Here is a 19361-nt window from a genome sequence, read left to right on the forward strand (position 1 = left end):
GAGGGGAATAAAAGAGATAGGAGAACAAAAGGATCTGGAGAACACTGAGAACAAAGACACAAAGGCGGCCTGATCGCTGCTCGAGTAAAAATGAAACTGAAGCAGATGGCGGCGAGTGGGACCCAGATGATGCTTCCCGACAGAGGTGAACTTGATCCGAGTTCTTCAGATAGGAGACAGAAAAACCTGTCTCCTGGGGGCAATCAGGAGCATCCTCCAGATTTCTGGGTGGTGGTCCTCAGGCCCGTCAGCCCCGACTCAGAGCACCCAAAGGGAAGGCATCCAGATACTGAAACCGGTTGAAATTGAAAATTTTTCCAGAGGACCGAGATAAAAGTACAGACATACACAGACAAGACAGGAGGCACCTCTTACCTCTGAGGGGTCCTAAATGAGGTCTGGGGTCTTGTAGAGATTCCCGGCCCATGCACCAAATGTGGGGTTCCCCAGAGGGGTCCCTGCTCAGGGCTGTCTACGCGACCCCAAGTACACTCACGCAGGACGCTCTCAATGCAAACCGCACGAGGTTTATTGAATCCGATGCATCGGGGCTCAACACAGATTCCTCTCGCAGGAGGGGTGAAGAGCCCCTAGCAATGGGTTTGGTCAGCTTATAAAGGTTAAAACCACAGGTATGCAGAGTCATAGGGGCTTTCCAGCCGTGGGTCCCACTGATTGGGTGGGGCCCACGGGGTGGGCTCGTGTCTGGGGGCTTCAGATATGTGTTGACCGTTGATTGGTTGTGTCCAGGTGGGGAGTTATCTTAATGAGGAACTAGGAGTTGTTTGTTCAGCTCGAGTTCTGGGAATTTAGGCATTGTGTAAGGCGTACAAAAGGTCAGGTTCCTCATGGTATGCTTTTTACAAAATGGAGGCGGTTGCAAAATGGCAGTTCTGTGATTCAATGCAGCAGGAAGCAAGCCATATTACAGAAGCTTAAAAGGGCATGTTAGCAGAGCAACTAGAAAACAGGGCAGCAGAAATAGGGCAACTTTTATCCTTTCACTATAAGGGCAGTGTCTAAGAAGAACATTTCCAATGTGGAACTAACAGAGAATTCCCTGTTGTATAAACTGAGTGTCCACAAAGAGCATTCCCCTTTGTAACGTAACAATGAATTCAAATACCCATTAGAAAAATGTGTGGTAAGAACATTATGTGTTGAAAAGTAACAGAGAACTCAAAATTCTATAAGATGAGTGTCTAAATAGAATATTTCCCATGATGAACTAACAGAGAATTCACTGTTGTATAAGCTGAGTGTCCACAAAGAATGTTTCTCATTGAAACCTAAGAGGGAATTCAAAGAACCATTACCTGAATGTGTGTTAAGAAAATTTCCAAATGAAAATTACAGGGAATTCAAAGTTCTATAAGATGAGGGTCTTAAAAGAACATTTCCCATCCATAACTAACAGATATTTCCTCTTGTATAAGCTGAGTGTCCATAAAGAATGTTTCCCTTTGTAACCTAACAGTGAATTCAAAGAACCATTACGTTATTGTGTGTTAAGAAAATTTCCCATTGAAAACTACAGGGAATTCTATGTTCTATAACCTGAGTGTCTAAAAAGAATATTTTCCATGTGGAGCTAACAGAGAATTCATTGTTTTATAAACTGAGTGTCAACAAAGAACATTTTCCTTTGTAACTGAACAGTGAATTCTAAGAACCATTACCTGAATGTGTCTTAAGAATATTTTCTGTTCAACACTAACAGGGAATTCAAAGTGCTATAAGATGACTGTCTAAAATAAACATTTTATATGTGGAACTAACAGAGAATTCACTGTTGTATAAGCAGAATGTCCACAACAAACCTTTACCTTCATAACCTAACATTTAATTCAAAGAACTATTACCTTTCTGTGTGCTAACAACATTTCCTGTTGATATCTAACAGGGATTTCAAAGTTCTATAAGCTGAATGTCTAAAAAGAATGTTTCCTGTGTTGAAATAACAGAGAATTTACTGTTGTAATAGCTGAGTTTCCACAAAGAACATTTCCCTTTGTAACCTAACAGTGAATTCAAAGAACCATTAGCTGGATGTGCATTAAGAACATTTACCTTTGAAAACTACCAGGGAATTCAAAGTTGTATGAGTGTCTAAAAAGAACATTTCATATTCAGAACTAACAGAGGATATTCTATGTATAAGCTGATTGTCCGCAATGAATGTTTTCCATTGTAAGGTTACAGAGAAATCACACAACTGTAAACTGATATTGCGTTAAGAACATTTCATGTTTAAAAGTAACAATGAGGTTAAGTTTCCTAAATGCGAGTTTCTAAAAAGAACATTTCCCATGCAGTACTAACAGGGAATTCATGGTTTTATAGGGTGAGTGTTTACAAACAATGTTTCCCATTGTAAACTAACAGTGAATTCAAAGAACCATTAGCTGAATGTGTGTTAAGAACATTTCCTTTTGAAAACGAACATGGAATTCAGTTTTACAAGCTGAAGGTCTAAAAAGAACATTTCCCATGTGGAAATAACAGAGAACTCAATTTGTATAAGCTGAAAAAAAAAAAAACCCAGGGAATTCAAAGTACGATAAGGTAAGTGTCTAAACTGAACATTTTCCGTGTTGAAATAAGAGAGAATTGACTGTTGTATAAGCAGGATATCCGCAAAAAAAGTTTCCCTTTTAAACTAACAGTGAATTCAAAGAGCCATTACTTGAATGTGTGTTAAGATACTTTCCCATTGAAAACTAACAGGGAATTCAAAGTTCTATAAGCTGATTGTCTAAAAAGAACATTTCCCATATGAAAATAACAGAGAATTGAGTGTTTTATACAATAAGTGTCCACAAAGAACCTTTCCCTTTGTAACCTAACAGTGACTTCAAAGAACCATTACCTGAATGTATGTTAAGAACATTTCCTCTTGGGGCTGGAGAGATGGCTTAGCGGGTTCAGCTCTTGCCTGTGAAGCCTAAGGACCCGGGTTTGAGGCTTGATTCCCCAGGACCCACGTTAGCCAGATGCACAAGGGGGTGCAGGCATATGGAGTTCCTTTGCAGTGGCTAGAGGCCCTGGAGAGCCCATTCTCTCTCTCTCTCTATCTGTCAAATAAATAAAGAATTTTTTTTATAAAAACAACATTTCCTCTTGAAACAACAACAACAACAACATGGTATTCAATGTTCTATAAGATGAGTGTCTAAAAAATTCATTTCCCATGTGAAATGAGAGAGAATTCAATGTGTAGGCTGAGTTTCCACAAAGAACGTTTTGCTTTTTAAGCTAACAGTGAATTCAAATAACCATTTTTTGAATGTGTGCTAAGAACATTTCCTTTTTATATATAACAGGGAATTCAAACTTCTATAGGATTAGTGTCTAAAATGAACATTTCCCATATGGAAATAACACAGAATTCACCATTGTGTAAGCTGAGTGTCCACAAAGAACGTTTCCATTTGTAACCTAACACTGAATTCAAAGAAACTTTACATGAATGTGTGCTAAGAACATCTCCTGTTGAAAACTAACAGGGAATTCAATGTTCTATAAGCTGAATGTCTAAAAAGAACATTTCTCATGTGGAAATAACAGAGAATTCACTGTTGTATAAGCAAAGGTCTACAAAGATCATTTCCTTTTGTTACCTAACAGCGACTTCAAAGAACCATTACCTGAATGTGTGTTAAGAACATTTCCCTTTGATAAAAAAACAAACAAACAAGGTATTCAATGTTCTACAAGATGAATGACTACAAAGATCATTTCCTGTGTGGAAATAAGAGAGAATTCAATGTTGTATGGGCTGAGTATCCACAAAGAACATTTCCCTTTGTAACATAACAGTGAATTCAAAGAAAATTACATGAGGTGATTAATGTGCTCTGAGTTTAGGTGTGGTAGATGATATGCATCCAGGAATTTATCCATCTCCTCCACATTTTCCAGTTTTGTGGAGTAGAAGTTTTTAAAATAAGTCCTGATGATTCTGCCAATTTCACTGATGTCTGTTGTGATCTCTCCTTTTTCATTTTGAATTGTGTTAATTTGGAGAAGCTCCTCTTTTTGCTTGATCAAATTGGCCAGAGGTTTGTCAATCTTGTTTATTTTTACAAAGAACCAGCTCTTTGTTTTGTCAATTGCCTTAATTGTTTCCTTGGTTTCTAATTCATTAATTTCTGCTCTGATTTTAATTATTTCTTTCCCTCTGGAGCTCTTTGGGTTGGATTTTTCTTGTTTTTCCAAAGCCTTTAGGTGGATGGTTAGGCTATTGATTTGGGATCTTTCTGTCTTTTTTTATGAAGGCATTGAATGCTATGAATTTTCCCCTGGGGACTGCCTTCATTGTGTCCCATAAGTTTTGGTATGATGTGTTCTCATTGTCATTGAATTCCAGGAATTTTGCAATTTCATTTTTTATTTCATCCACTATCCATTTATTGTTTAAGAATGTGCTATTCAGTTTCCAGTTGTTGCTCGGATTCTTGGTGGTGTTTTTGTTGTTGATTTCTAGGAATATAGCATTATGATATGATATCATGCAGGGAATTATGTTGATTTTCCTAAATATGTGGAGGCAGTCTTTGTGACCCAGTATATGGTCTATTTCAGAGAATGTTCCATGGACTGCTGAGAAGAATGTGTAGTCTGTGGATTTGGGATGGAAAGTTCTGTAGATGTCAGTTAGATCTAAGTGTTCCATGATTTTGTTGAGCTCTCTTACTTCCCTGTTGAGTTTCTGTTTGGAATATTTCCCATTTGGATATAATGGAGTAATCATGATTGTGTAAGCTGAGTCTCCACAAAGTGCATTTCTCTTTGTAACTAAACAGTAAATATCCATTACCTGAATGTGTACTAAGAACATTTCCTGTTGATATCTAACAGGGAATTCAAAGCTCTACAAGATGAGTATCTAAAAACAACATTTCCCATGTGGACCTAACAGAGAATTCACTGTTATGTAAGCTGAGTGGCCACAAAGAAAGTTTCACTTTGTAATCTATCAGGGAATTCAAAGAACCATTACCTGAATGTGTGCTAAGAATATTTCCTGTTGATATCTAACAGGGATTTCAAAGTTCTATAAACTGAGTGTCTAAAAAGAAGATTTCACCTGACAAAGTTTGAGAGAATGCACGGTTGTATAAGCTGAATGTCCACAAAGAACGTTTCTCTTTGTAATCTAACAGTGAATTCAAAGATCCATTACCTGAGTGTGTGCTACGAACATTTTCTGTTGATATCTAACATTGAATTCAAAGTTGTATAAGCTGAGTGTTTAAATAGGACATTTTCTGTGTGGCACTAACAAAAAATTCACTGTTGTATAAGCTGATTGTCCACAAAGAACGTTTCCCTTTGTAACCTAACAGTAAATTCAAAGAAACATTAGCTGCATATTTGCTCAGAACATTTCTTGTTGAAAACTAACAGGAAATTCAAAGTTCTATAAGCTGAGTATCTATAAAGAACATTTCCCTTGTGGAAATAACAGAGAATTCATGTTAGTATAAGCTGAGTGTCTACTAAGAACTGTGCCCTTTGTAACTTAACAGTGAATTCAAAGAACCATTAGATGAATGTGTGTTAAGAACATTTCCTGATGATTCCTAACAAGGAATTCAAAGTTCTATACTGTGAGTGTGTATAAAGAACAATTCCTGCTGGGTGTGGTGGTGCACGACTTTCATCCTAGCACTTGGGAGGCAGAGGTAGGAGGATTACCGTGTGATGCCCACACAAGTGCAATAGTGGCACACAGCCATGGTGGGGAACCAATTGCTCTTGATTTGGCTGACTGATCCCCTCAGTGGTATGAGACCCATAGCTGGAGCTGGTAAACAAGTCAGAACCATACCCAAACACAAGCCCACTGTACAATATCAAGTTACCATCAATCATGGGGTACAAGAGGGCAAACTCTCTATCAAAAAAGTAAATGTTATTTCAATTTTCTGGGTGCTAACTTACTCTCCATTGGAGTATCTGCTTCTCTTTTTCAAATAGATGCAGATCCTAAGGAGAGAGCTGCCCCAACATACCTCAAGAGGGACCCGACTGGAACTAAGGACAATTGGTGAAACAAGCAAGGGTGATGTTTTCCTGTGAACCAGATTCCAGCACAAAGGGGAAGGAGACCAACACAGAGAAAAATCAACTCCTACCAAATCAGAGAGCCAGAGCCTCAGAGGCCCCCAATACCTCAGCACTGAAGCAGACCAAAAATGAACCCAACATGGCTCAGGGAAATTTTGTGGAAAAGGGGGCGGAAATAATGTCAGAGTCACATGTTTGGTCATGATTTGCAGAGACATTTAACATACCAATAACTGTGGGCTAACTCCACAATGCACAACCCATTTACATCAATAAGGAGGGTCCCATGGGAGAGGGTAGATCATAGATGAGCTTAAACAATGGTACCAAACTTCCTGTGTTTGCTGTAAAGAAAACTAATAAATTAAACTTAAATTTAAAAAAAATAAAATAAAAATAAAAAGAACATTTCCCATGGGGAAATAAGAGCCCATTCATCGGTGTATAAGCTGAGTGTACTCAAGGAACCTATCTCTTTTTGACCTAACAGTGAATTCAAAGAAAAATTACCTGAATGTGTGCTAAGAACATTTCCCTTAAAAAACAAACAAACAAAAAAAAAAAAAACAGGTAATTCATAGTTGTATAAGGTGAGGGTCTAAAAAGAACATTTCCCATGTGGAACTAACAAAGAATTCAATGTTGTATGAGCTGATTGTCCACAAATAGTGTTTATCTTTGCCACCTAACATTGATTCAAAGAACCATTCTCTGTATGTGTGTTAACAGCATTTCCTCTTGATATCTAACAGGGAATTTAAAGTTCTATAACATGAGTTTCTAAAAAGTACATTTCCCTTGTGGAAATAAGTAAGAATTCACTGTGTGTAAGCTGAATGTCCCAAAAGAACATTTCACTTTGTACCTCACAATGAATTCAAAGTACCATTAGCTGAATGTGTTAAGAACATTTCCCATTGAAAACTAACAGGAAATTCAAAGTTCTATATGCTGTTTTTCTAAAATGAACATTTCCCATGGGGAAACAACAGAAAATTCAGTGTTGTATAAGTTGAATGTCCAAAACGAATATTTCCCTTTGTAACCTAACAATGAATTCAATAAACCATTAGATGAATGAGTGCTAAGAACATTTCCTGTTGAAAACTAAAATGGAATACAAAGTTTTATAAGATGAGTGTCTAAAAAGAACATTCCCCATGTCGAAATAAAAGAACATTCACTGTTGTGTAAGTTGAGTGTCCACAAAGAACATTTCCCTTTGTAACCTAATAGTGAATTCAATGTACCATCACCTGAATGTTTGCTAAGTACATTTCCTGTTGATATCTAAGAGGGAATTCAAAGTTCTATATGCTGAGTGTCTAAAAAGAACATATCCCTTGTGGAAAGAACAGAGGATTAACTGTCCTATAATTTGAGTGTCCACGAATAACTTTCCCCTTTGTAACTGAACAGTGAATTCAAAGAACCATTAACTGAATGTGTGTTAACAATATTTCCTGTTGATATCTATGAGGGAATTCAAAGTTCCATAAATTGAGTGTCTAAAAAGACCATTTTCCATGGGGAACTAAGAGAGAATTCATTGTTGTATGAGCTGAATGTCCACAAAGAACATTTCCCTTTGTGACCTAACAGTGAATTCAAAGTAACATTACCTGAATGTGTGCTAACAGTATTTCCCGTTGACAAATAACTGGGAATTCAAAGTTCTATAAGCTGAGAATATAAGAAGAACATTTCCCATGTGGATATAACAGAGAATTCACTGTTTTATAAGCTGAGTGTCCACGAAGAATGTTTCACTTTGGAACCTACGAGTGAATTCAAAGACCCATTACCTGAATGTGTGTGGAGAACATTTCCTTTTGATATTTAACTGGGAATTCAAAGTTCTATTAGCTGAGTGTCTAAAAGGAACATTTTCCATGTGTATATAACACTAATTCATGGTTTTATAAGCCGAGTGTCCACAAAGAACTTTTCCCTTTGTAAACTGACAGTGAATTCAAAGAACCATTAACTGAAGGTGTGATAACATTTCCCCTTCTAAACTAACAGGGAATTTAAAGTTCTATAAGCTGAGTGTCTAAAAAGAACATTTTCCGTGTGGAAATAAGAGAGAATTCACTGTTGTATAAGGTGAGTGTCCACAAAGAAATTTTCCCTTTGTAACCTAACAGTGAATTCAAAGAACCAAAAGCTGACTGTGTTTTATGATCATTTCCTGTTGATATCTAACAGGGAATTCAAAGTTCTATAAGATGAATGTCTAAAAAGAACATTTCCCATGTGGAAGTAAGAGAGAATTCACAGTTGTATAAGCTGAATGCCAAAAAGAATGTTTCTCTTTGTAATCTAACAGTGAATTTAAAGAATAGTTACTTGAACATGTGCTAAGAACATTTCCCCTTGAAAACTAACAGGGAATTAAAAGTTCTATAAGCTAAGTGTCTAAAAAGAACATTTTCCCTGTGGGAATAGCAGACAATTCATAGTTGTATAAGCTGAATGTCCACAAAGAATGTTTCTCTTTGTAATCTAACAGTGAATTTAAGGAACAGTTACCTGAACATGTGCTAAGAACATTTCCCATTGAAATCTCATAGGGAATTCAGAGTTATATAAGCTGACTGTCTAAAAAGAACCTTTCCCCTGTGGAAATAGCAGAAAATTCACTGTTGAATAAGCTGATTGTCCACAAAGAAAGTTTCCCCTTTTAACCTAACAATGAATTAAAAGAACCATTACCTGAATGTGTGCTAAGAACCTTTCCTGTTGATATCTAACAGGGAATTCAAGGTTCTATAAAATGAGTGTCAAAAAAGAACATTTCCTGTTGGGAAATACCACAATGAACATTTCCCTTTGTAACATAACAGTGAATTCAAAGAACCATTACCTGAATGTGTGTCAAGAACATGACTGTTGAAAACTAACAGGGAAATCAAAGTTCTATAAGCTGAGTGTCTAAAAAGATCATTTCCCACTGGGAAATAAGAAAGAATTCACTGGTGTATAAGCTGAGTGTATACAAAGAATGTTTCCCTTTGTAACATAACAGTGAATTGAAAGAATCATTATGTGAATGTCTGTTAAGAAAATTTCCCTTTGAAGACAAAACAAGGAATTCAAAGTTCTATAAGCTGAGTCTTTCAAAAGAACATTTCCCATGAGGAACTAACAGAGAATTCACTGTTTCATAAGATAAATGTCTGCAAAAACGTTTCCCTTTGTAACCTAACAGTGAATTGAAAGAACCATACCTGAATGTGTGTTAATGACATTTACCTTTAAAAAAAAAAAAAAAAAACAACAACAGAGAATTCAAAGTTTTATAAGCTGAGTGTCTAAAAAGAACATTTCCCGTGTGCAAATAAGGGAGAATTCACTGGTGTATAAGCTGAGTGTACACAAAGAACATTTCCCATTGTAACCTAACAGTGAATTCAAAGAACCATTACGTGAATGTGTGCTAACAACATTTCCCATTGACAAGTAGCAGGGAATTCAAACTTTTGTAAGCTGTGTGTCAAAAAAGAACATTTCCGGGCTGGAGAGATGGCTTAGCGGTTAAACGCTTGCCTGTGAAGCCTAAGGACCCTGGTTCAAGGCTAGATTCCCCAGGACCTACGTTAGCCATATGCACAAGGGGGCGCATGCATCTGGAGTTCGTTTGCAGTGGCTGGAGGCCCTGGCATGCCCATTCCCTTTCTCTCTCTCTCTCTCTCTCTCTGTCTGTCTTTCGCTATCTATCTACCTTTCTCTGCCACTTTCAAATAAATTAAAAAAAAAAGAACATTTCCCATGGAGAAATAACTGAGAATTCAATGTTGTATAAGCTGAGTGTCCACAGACAACTTTTCCCTGTGTAACCTAACAGTGAATTCAAAGAACCATTACCTGAATGTGTGCTAACAACATTTCCTGTTGAAAACTAGCAAGGAATTCAAAGTTCTATAAGCTGTGATTCTAAAAGGAACATTTCCCATGTGGAAAAAGGAAGAATTCATTGTTGTATATGCTGAGTGTCCACAAACAACATTTCACTTTGTAACCTAACAGTGAATTCAAAGAACCGTTACCTGAATGTGTGCTAACAACATTTCCCATTGAAAACTAAGAGGGAATTCAAAGTTCTATAACTTGAGTGTCTAAAAAGAATATTTCCCATGTGTGAAATTAATGAGAATTCACTGTTGTATAAGCTGAGTGTCCACAAAGAACGTTTCCATTTGTAATCTAACAGTGAATTCAAAGAACCAGTACCTGAATGTGTCCAAAGAACATTTCCTGTTGGTATATAACAAGGAATTCAAAATTCTCTAAGCTGAGTGTCTAAAAAGAACATTTTCCATGTGGAAATAGCAAAGAATTCACTGAAGTATAAGGTGATTGTCCACAAAGAACATTTCCCTTTGTAACCTAACAGTGAATTAAAAGAACCATTAGCTCAATGTGTGTTAAGAATATTTACTGTTGATATCTAACAGGGAATTCAAAGTTTTATAAGATGAGGGTCTAAAAAGACCATTTCCCATGGGGAAATAAGAAAGAATTCACTTTTGTATAGGCTGAGTGCCCACAAACAATGTTTCCCTGTGTAACCTAACAGTGAATTCAAAGTCCATTACCTGAATGTGTGCTAAGAACATTTCCTGTTGATATCTAACAGGAATTCAAACTTCTATAAGCAGATTGCCTATGAGGAACATTTCCTATGTGTATATAACAGAGAATTCATGGTTTTATAAGCTGAGTGTCAACAAAGAAGGTTTCCCTTGGTAACCAAACAGTGAATTCAAAGAACCATTACCTGAACGTGAGCTAACAACATTTCCTATTGAAAACTAACAGGGAATTCAAAGTTTTATAAGCTGAGTGCCTAAAAGGAACATTTCCTGTGTGGAAATATGACAATTTAAGAATTTAATGTAAGCTGAATTTCCACAAAGAACATTTCCCTTTGCAACCTAACAGTGAATTAACAGAACCATTAGCTGAATGTGTATTAAGAACATTTCCTGTTGATACCAAACAGGGAATTCAAAGCGCTATAAGATGAGTGTCTAAAAAGAACATTTCCCGTGGAGAAATAAGAGAATTCACTGGTGTATAATCTGAGAGTCCACAAAGACTATTTCCCTTTGTAACCTAACAGTGCATTCAAACAACCTTTACCTGATTGTGTGCTACCAACATTTCCCCTTGAAAACTAATAGGGAATTCAAAATTGTATAAGCTGTGGGATCTAAAAAGAACATTTCCCATATGGAAATAAGAGAGAATTCACTGTTGTATAAGCTGAGTGTCCACAAAAAAACGTTTCTTTTTGTAACATAACAATGAATTCAAAGAACCATTACCTGAATGTGCGTTAAGAACATTTCCCTTTGGAAAAAAAAAATACAGCGAATTTAACGTTCTATAAACTGAGTGTCTAAAAAGAGCATTTCCCATGTGGAACTAACAAAGAATTAACTGTTGTATTAGCTGATTGTCCACAAAGAACATTTCCTTTTGCAACTAACAGTGAATTCAAGAACCCTTACCTGAATGTGTGTCAAGAACTTTACTGTTGAAAAATAACAGGGAAATCAAAGTTCTATAAGCTGAGTTTCTAAAAAGAACATTTCCCATGTGGAAATAATGGAGAATTCATTGTTGTGTAAGCTGATTGTGCACAAAGAAGTTTTCCCCTTTTTACGTAACAATGATTTCAAAGAACCATTACCTGAATGCGTGCCAAGAACATTTCCTGTTGATATCTAACAGAGAATTCAAAGTTCTATTAGCTGAGTGTCAAAAAGAACATTTCCCATGTGTATATAACAGAGAATTCATAGGTTTATAAGCAGATTGTTCTCAAAATAAGTTTCCCCTTTTAACGTAACTGTGAATTCAAAGAACCATTACCTGGATGTATGCTAACAACATTTCCCATTGAAAACTAACAGGGCATTCAAAGTCCTATAAGCTGAGTGCCCAAAAGGAACATTTCCTGTGTGGAAATATGAGAATTCACTGTGTAAGCTGAATGACCACAAAGAACTTTTCCCTTTGCAAACTAACAGTGAATTAAAAGAACCATTACATGAAGGTGTGATAACAACATTTTCCATTGAAAACTAGCAGGGAATTCAACATTCTATAAGCTGAGGGTCTACAAAGAATATTTCCCATGTGGAACTAATGGACAACTCACTGTTGTATAAGCTGAGTATCCACAAAGAACATTTCCCTTTGTAACCTAAAGGGGAATTGAAAGAATTATTACCTGAATTTGTGTTAAGGACATTTCCCTTAAAAAAAAAAAAAAAAAGAAAGAAAGAAAAACAGAGTATTCAAACGTTTATAAGTCGAGTGTCTCAAAAGAACATTTCCTCTGTGGCACTAACCAAGAATTCACTGTTGTATAAGGTGATTGTACACAAAGAACGTTTCCGTATGAAACATAACAGTGAATTAAAAGAGCTGTTATATGAATGTGTGTTAAGAATATTTTCTGTTACATCTAACAGGCAATTCAAAGTTCCATAAGATGAATGTCTACAAGGAACATTTCCTGTGGGCAAATAAGAGAAAATTCACAGGTGTATAAGCTTAGTGTACACAAAGAAAGTTTCCCTTTGTAACCTGACAGTGAAATCAAAGAACCATTACTTGAATGTGTGTCAAGAACATTTCCTGTTGAAAACTAACAAGGAAATCAAAGTTCTATAAGCTGAGTGTCTAAAAAGAACATTTCCCATGTGGAAAGAAGGGAGAATTCACTGTTGTATATGCTGAGTGTCCACAAAGAACGTTTCCCTTTGTAATATAACAGTGACTTCAAAGACCCAGTACCTGAATGTGTTCTAGGAACATTTTCTCTTGATATCTAACAAGTAATTCAAAGTTCTATAAGCTGGTATGTAAAAAGAACATTTCCCATGTGGAGCTAACAGAGAATTCACTGTTGTATAAGCTGAGTCTCCACAAAAAACGTTTCCCTTTGTAATCTAACAGTGAATTCAAAGACCCATTACATGAATGTGAGCTAACTACATTTCCCATTGAAAACTAACAAGGAATTCAAAGTTCTATAAGCTGAGTATGTAAAAACAACATTACCCATGTGGAAATAACAGAGAATTCACAGTTATATAAGATGAGTGTCCACAAATTACGTTTCCATTTTTAACCTAACAGTGAATTCAAAGACCCATTACCTGAATGTGTGTTAAAGACATTTATTGTTGATATCAAACAGGTATTTCAAAGTTGTATAAGATGAGTGTCTTAAAAGAACATTTCCCATGGAGAAATAGAGAATTAAATGTTGTATAAGCTGAGTGTCCACAAATAACGTTTCCCTTTGTACATTAGCAGTGGATTGAAAGAAACATTACCTGAATGTGTTTTCAGAACATTTACCTTTAAAAAACAAAACAAAACAGGGAATTCAAAGTTGTATAAGCTGAGTGTCTAAAAAGAACCTTTTTCATGTGGAAATAACAGAGAATTCAGTGTTGTATAATCTGAGTGTCCACAAAGAACGTTTCCCTTTGTAACCTAACAGTGAATTCAAAGTACCATTGTGTTAAGAACATTTCCCCTTGACAAGTAACAGGAAATTCAACGTTGTGTAAGCTGAGTATCTTAAAAGAACATTTCCCCTGTGGAAATAACAGAGAATTCACTGTTGTATAGCTCAGTATCCACAAAGAACACTTCCCTTTGTAACGTAACAGTGAATTCAAAGAACCATTAACTGTGTGTGTGCTAAGAGCATTTCTTGTTAATATAAACAGGGAATTAAAAGTTCTATAAGCTGAGGGTCAAAAAAGAACATTTTCCATGTGGAAATAACAGAGAATTCAGTGTTGTATAATCTGATTGTCAACAAAGAACGTTTCCCTTTTTTACTTAACAGTGAATTCAAAGAACCCTTACCTGTGTGGGTGCTAAGAACATTTCCTGATGATATCTAACAGGGAACTAAACGTTTTATAAGATGAGTGTCTAAAAAGAACATTTCCTCTGGGGAAATATGAGAGAATTCACTGGTGTATAACTTGATTGTCCTCAAAGAATGATTCCCTTTGTAACATAACAGTGAACTAAAGGACCCATTACTTGAATGTGTGCTACAAACATTTCCTAATGAAAACTAACAGGGAATTCAAAGTTCTATAGGCTGAGTGTCTAAAAAGAATATTTCCCCTATGTGAAATAAGAGAGACTTCACCATTGTATAAGCTGAATGTTCAAAAAGAACATTTCCCTTTGTAATCTAATAGTAAATTCAAAGAACCATTACCTGAATGTGTCCTAAGAACATTTCCTATTGATATCTAACAAGGAATTAAAAGTTCTATAAGCTGAGTATGTAAAAGTAACATTAGCTGTGTGGAAATAACAGAGAATTTTGTTTTATATGCTGAGTGTCCATGAAGAATGTTTCCCTTTGTAACCTAACAATGAATTCAAAGAACCATTACCTGAACGTGTGCTAAGAACACTTCCCATTGAAAACTAACAGGAAATTCAAATTTGTACAAGCTGAGTGTCTAAAAAGAATATTTCCTGTGTGTGAAATATGGGAGAATTCACTGTTGTATATGCTGAGTGACCACAAAGATCATTTCCCTTTGTAATCTATGAGTGATTTCAAAGAACCAGTACCTGAATGTGTCCTAAGAACATTTCCTGTTGATATCTAAGAAGGAATTCAAAGTTGTATAAACTGAGTATGTAAAAAGAACATTTCCCTTGTGGAAATAAGGGAGAATTCATTGTTGTATAAGATGAGTGTCCACAAAGAACATTTCCCTTTGTAATCTAACAGAAAATTGAATGAACCATTAACTGAATGTGTGCTAAGGACATTGCCTTAAAAAAAAAAAAAAAGAAAAAACAAACAAAGAAACAGGGAATTTAAAGTTCTATAAGACGAGGATCTAAAAAGAACATTTTCCATGTGGAATTAACAAAGAATTTACTGTAGTATAAGCTGATTGTCCACAGAGATTGTTTCCTTTTGCAACCTAAGAGTGAATTTAAAGAACTATTATCTGAATGTGTGTTATGACCATTTCCTGAGGATATCTAACAGGGAATTCAAAGTTCTATAAGATGAGTTTCTAAAAGGAACATTTCCCATAGGGAAATAAGAGGGAATTTACTGGTGGATAAGCTGAGTGTCCAGTAAGAACGTTTCCCTTTGTAACCGAACAGTGAATTCAAAGTACCATTTCCTGAATGTATGCTAACAGCATTTCCAATTGAAAACTAACAGGGAATTCAAAGTTCTATAAGCTGGGTGTCTAAAAAGAATATTTCCCCTGTGTGAAATAAGGGAAAATTCAGTGTTGTGTAAGCTGAATGTTCAAAAAGAACATTTCCCTTTGTAATCTAACCATGAATGCAAAAAACCAGACCTGAATGTGTCCTAAGATCATTTCCTGTTGATATTTAACAAAGATTTCAAAGTTCTATAAGCTGAGTATGTAAAAACAACATTTCCCTTGTGGAAATAACAGAGTATTCACTGTTATATAAGCTGAGTGTCCATGAAGAATGTATCCCTTTGTAACCTAACAGTGAATTCAAAGAACCATTACCTGAATGTGTGCTAAGAACTTATCCCATTGAAACCTAACCTGGAATTCAAAGTTATATAAGCCAAGTGTCTAAAAACAACACTTCCTGTGTGGAAATAAGAGAGAATTCACTGATGTATAAGCACAGTGTCCACAAAGAGCATTTCCTGTTATAACCTAACACTGAATTCAAAACACATTAGGTGAATGTGTGTTAAGAACATTTCCTGTTGATATCTAACAGGGAATTTCAAGTTCTATAAGATGAGTGTCTAAAAAGAACATTTCCCATGGGAAAATAAGAGAGAATTCACTGGTTTATAAGCTGAGTGTCCAGAAAGAACGTTTCCGTTTGTAACTGAACAGTGAATTCTGAGAACCATTACCTGAATGCAATGCTAACAACATTTCCCATTGAAAACTAGCAGGGAATTCAAAGTTCTATAATATGAGTGTTTAAAAAGAACATTTCACATGGGGAAACAAGAGAGGATCAATGTTGTATAGTCTGAGTGTCCACAAAGCACGTTCCCCTTTGTAACCTAACAGTAATTTCAAACAACCATTACCTGTGTGTTAACATTTCCCTTTGAAAAAAAGCCCAGGGTATTCGATGTTTCATAAGATGAGTGTCTAAAGACAATATTTCCCGTGTGGAAATAACAGAGAATTCATGGTTGTATAAGCAAATGTCAACAAAGAATGTTTCCCTTTTTAACCAAACAGTGAATTCAAAGAACCATTACCTAGATAGGTGTTTAGAACATTTCCATTAGAAAAAAAAACCAACCAAACAAACAGGGAATTAAAAGTTCTATAAACTGAATGTCTAAAAATAATATTTCCTGTCTGGAACTACCAGAGAATTCACTGTTGTATAAGCTGAGTGACCACAAAGAACATTTCCCTTTGTAACATAACAGTGAATTCAAAGAAGCATTACCTGAATGAGTGTTAAGAACATTTCCTGTTGAAAAAAAAAAAATAAGGAATTCAAAGTACTATAAGGTGAGTATCTAAAAAGAATATTTCCTGTTTGGAAATAAGAGAGAACTCACTGTTGCATAAGCTGGATATCCACAAAAAACGTTTCCATTTTTAAACTAACAGTGAATTCAAACAACCATTACTTGAATGTGTGTTAAGATAATTTCCCGTTGAAAACTGACAGGGAATTCAATGTTCTATAAGGTGCTTGTCTAAAAACAACATTTCCCATGTGGAAATAACAGAGATTTCACTGTTGTAAAAACAAATGTTTATAAAGAAAGTTTCCGTTTGTAACCTCACAGTGATTTCAAAGAACAATGACCTCAATGTGTGTTAAGAACATTTCCCTTTGGAAACAAAACAAAACAAAACAAAACAAAACAAAACAAAACAAAACAAAACAAAAAACAGGGTATTGAATGTTCTACAAGATGAGTGTCTTAAAAGATCTTTTCCCATGTGGAAATAAGAGAGAATTCAATGTTGTATATGCTGAGTGTCCCCAAAGAACATTTCCCTTTGTAACCTAACAGTAAATTCAATGAACCATTAGATGAATGTGTGCTAAGAACATTTCCTATTGATATCTAACAGGGATTTCAAAGTTTTATAAGATGAGTGGCTAAAAGGAATATTTGTGGTGTGGAAATAAAAGAGAATTCATTGTTGTATAAGCTGAGTGTCCACAAAGAACATTTCCCTTTGTAACATAACAGTGAATTCAAAGAAAAATTATGTGAAAGTGTGCTAAGAACATTTCCCCTTGAAAACTAACCAGGAATTCCTAGTTCTATAAGCTGAGTGTCTAAAAAGATCAATTCCTGCATGGAAATAAGAGAGAATTCATTGTTGTTCAGCTGAGTGTCCACAATGACCGTTTCCATTTGTAACCTAAAAGTGAATTCAAAGAACCATTACCTGAATGTGTGCTAAGAACATTTCCAGTTGAAAACCAAAGGAATTCAAACTTATAAAAGCTGAGTATCTGAAAAGAACTTTTCCTGTGTGGAAATAACAGAAAATTCCTCTTGTATAAGCTGAGTGTCCACAAAGAACATTTCCCTTTGTAACCTAATAGTGACTTCAAAGAACCATTACCTCAATGTGTGTTAAGAACATTTCCCTTTGAAAAAAAAACAAAAACCAGGGTATTCAATGATCTATAAGATGAGCATCTAAAAAGGTCCGTTTCCATTGGAGAAAAAATCGGATTCACTGTTGTATAAGCTGAATGTCCACAAGAACTTTTCCTGGTGAAACCTAATAGGAATTCAAAGAATCGTTACCTGAATGTGTGCTAAGAACATTTCATTTGAAAAAAAAAATACAAACAGGTAATTCAAAGTTTTATATGATGAGTGTCTAAAAAGAACATTTCCTGTGAGGAAATAACAGAGAATTCACTGTTGTATAAGCTGAGTGTCCACAGTGAACGTTTCTCATTTTAACCTAACAGTGAATTGAAATAACCATTACCTGAATGTGTGTTAAGAACATTTCTATTTGAAAAACAAACAAAGAAACAGGGAATTCAAATTTCTATAAGCTGAATGTCTAAAAAGAACATTTTCCATGTGGAAATAACAGAGATACCACTGTTGTATAATCTGAGTGTCCACAAAAGACGTTTCTCTTTGTAACCTAACAGTGAATTCAAAGAAACATTATCTGACTGTGTGCTGAGAACATTCCTGTTGATATCTAACAGGGAATTCAAAGTTATACAAGACGACTATCTAAAACAAACATTTTCCTTGTGGAAATAAGAGAGAAGTCACTGTTGTATAAGCTAAGTGACCACAAAGAACGTTTCCCTTTGTAACCTAACAGTGAATTCAAGGAACCACTAGCTGAATGTGTGCTAATAATATTTCCCATTGAAAACAGGGAATTCAAAGTTATATGAGCTGAGTGTCTTAATGACCATTTCCCATGTGGAACTAACAGAGAATTCACTGTTGTATAAGCTTAGTGTCCACAAGAATGTTTCCCCTTGTAACATAACAGTAAATTCAAATAACCATTACCTGAATGTGTGCTAAGTACTTTTCCCATCGAAAAGTAACAGGGAAGTAAAAGTTATATAAGCTGAGAGCCTTAAATGAACATTTCCTGTGTGGAAATAAGAGAATTCACTGTTGCAGAAGCTGAGCATCCATAAAGAGTGTTTCCCTTTGTAACCTAACAGTGAATTCAAAGAACCATTACCTTAATGTGTGATAAGAACATTTCCTGTTCATATCTAAAAGGGAATTCAAAGTTCTATATGCTGAGTATCTAAAACGAACATTTCCAGTGTGTGTATAACAGGGAATTCAATGTTCTGTAAGCTGAGTGTCTAAAAAGAACATTTCCCATGAGGAAATAACACAGAATTCACTGTTGTATAAGCAAATGTCTACAAAGAACTTCTCCCTTTGTAATCTAAGAGTGTATACAAGGAACCATTACGTGAATGTGTGTTAAGAAAGTTTCCTGTTGAAAAAAAACAGGATATTCAAATTAATATACAATGAGGGTCGAAAAAGAACATTTCACGCGTGGAACTAACAGAAAATTCACTGTTGTATAAACTGAGTGTCCACAAAGAACATTTCCCTTTGTAACCTAACAGTGAATTCAAAGAACCATTTTCTGAATGTGTGGTAAGAACATTTCTTGTTGATAGCTAACATGGAATTCAAAGTTCCATAAGTTGAGTGTCTAAAAAGAACATTTCCCTTGTGAAAATAACAGAAAATCCATTGTTGT

The 19361-nt window shown here is 35.4% G+C and overlaps 1 pseudogene; it reads right to left on the bottom strand.

Annotated features, from left to right (window-relative positions):
- LOC123459430 overlaps positions 1-19361 on the bottom strand; it is a 41929-nt pseudogene that overhangs the window by 19717 nt on the left and 2851 nt on the right.

The sequence above is a fragment of the Jaculus jaculus genome, chromosome 3 (genome assembly GCF_020740685.1).
Source record: "Jaculus jaculus isolate mJacJac1 chromosome 3, mJacJac1.mat.Y.cur, whole genome shotgun sequence".
NCBI lineage: Eukaryota > Metazoa > Chordata > Mammalia > Rodentia > Dipodidae > Jaculus > Jaculus jaculus.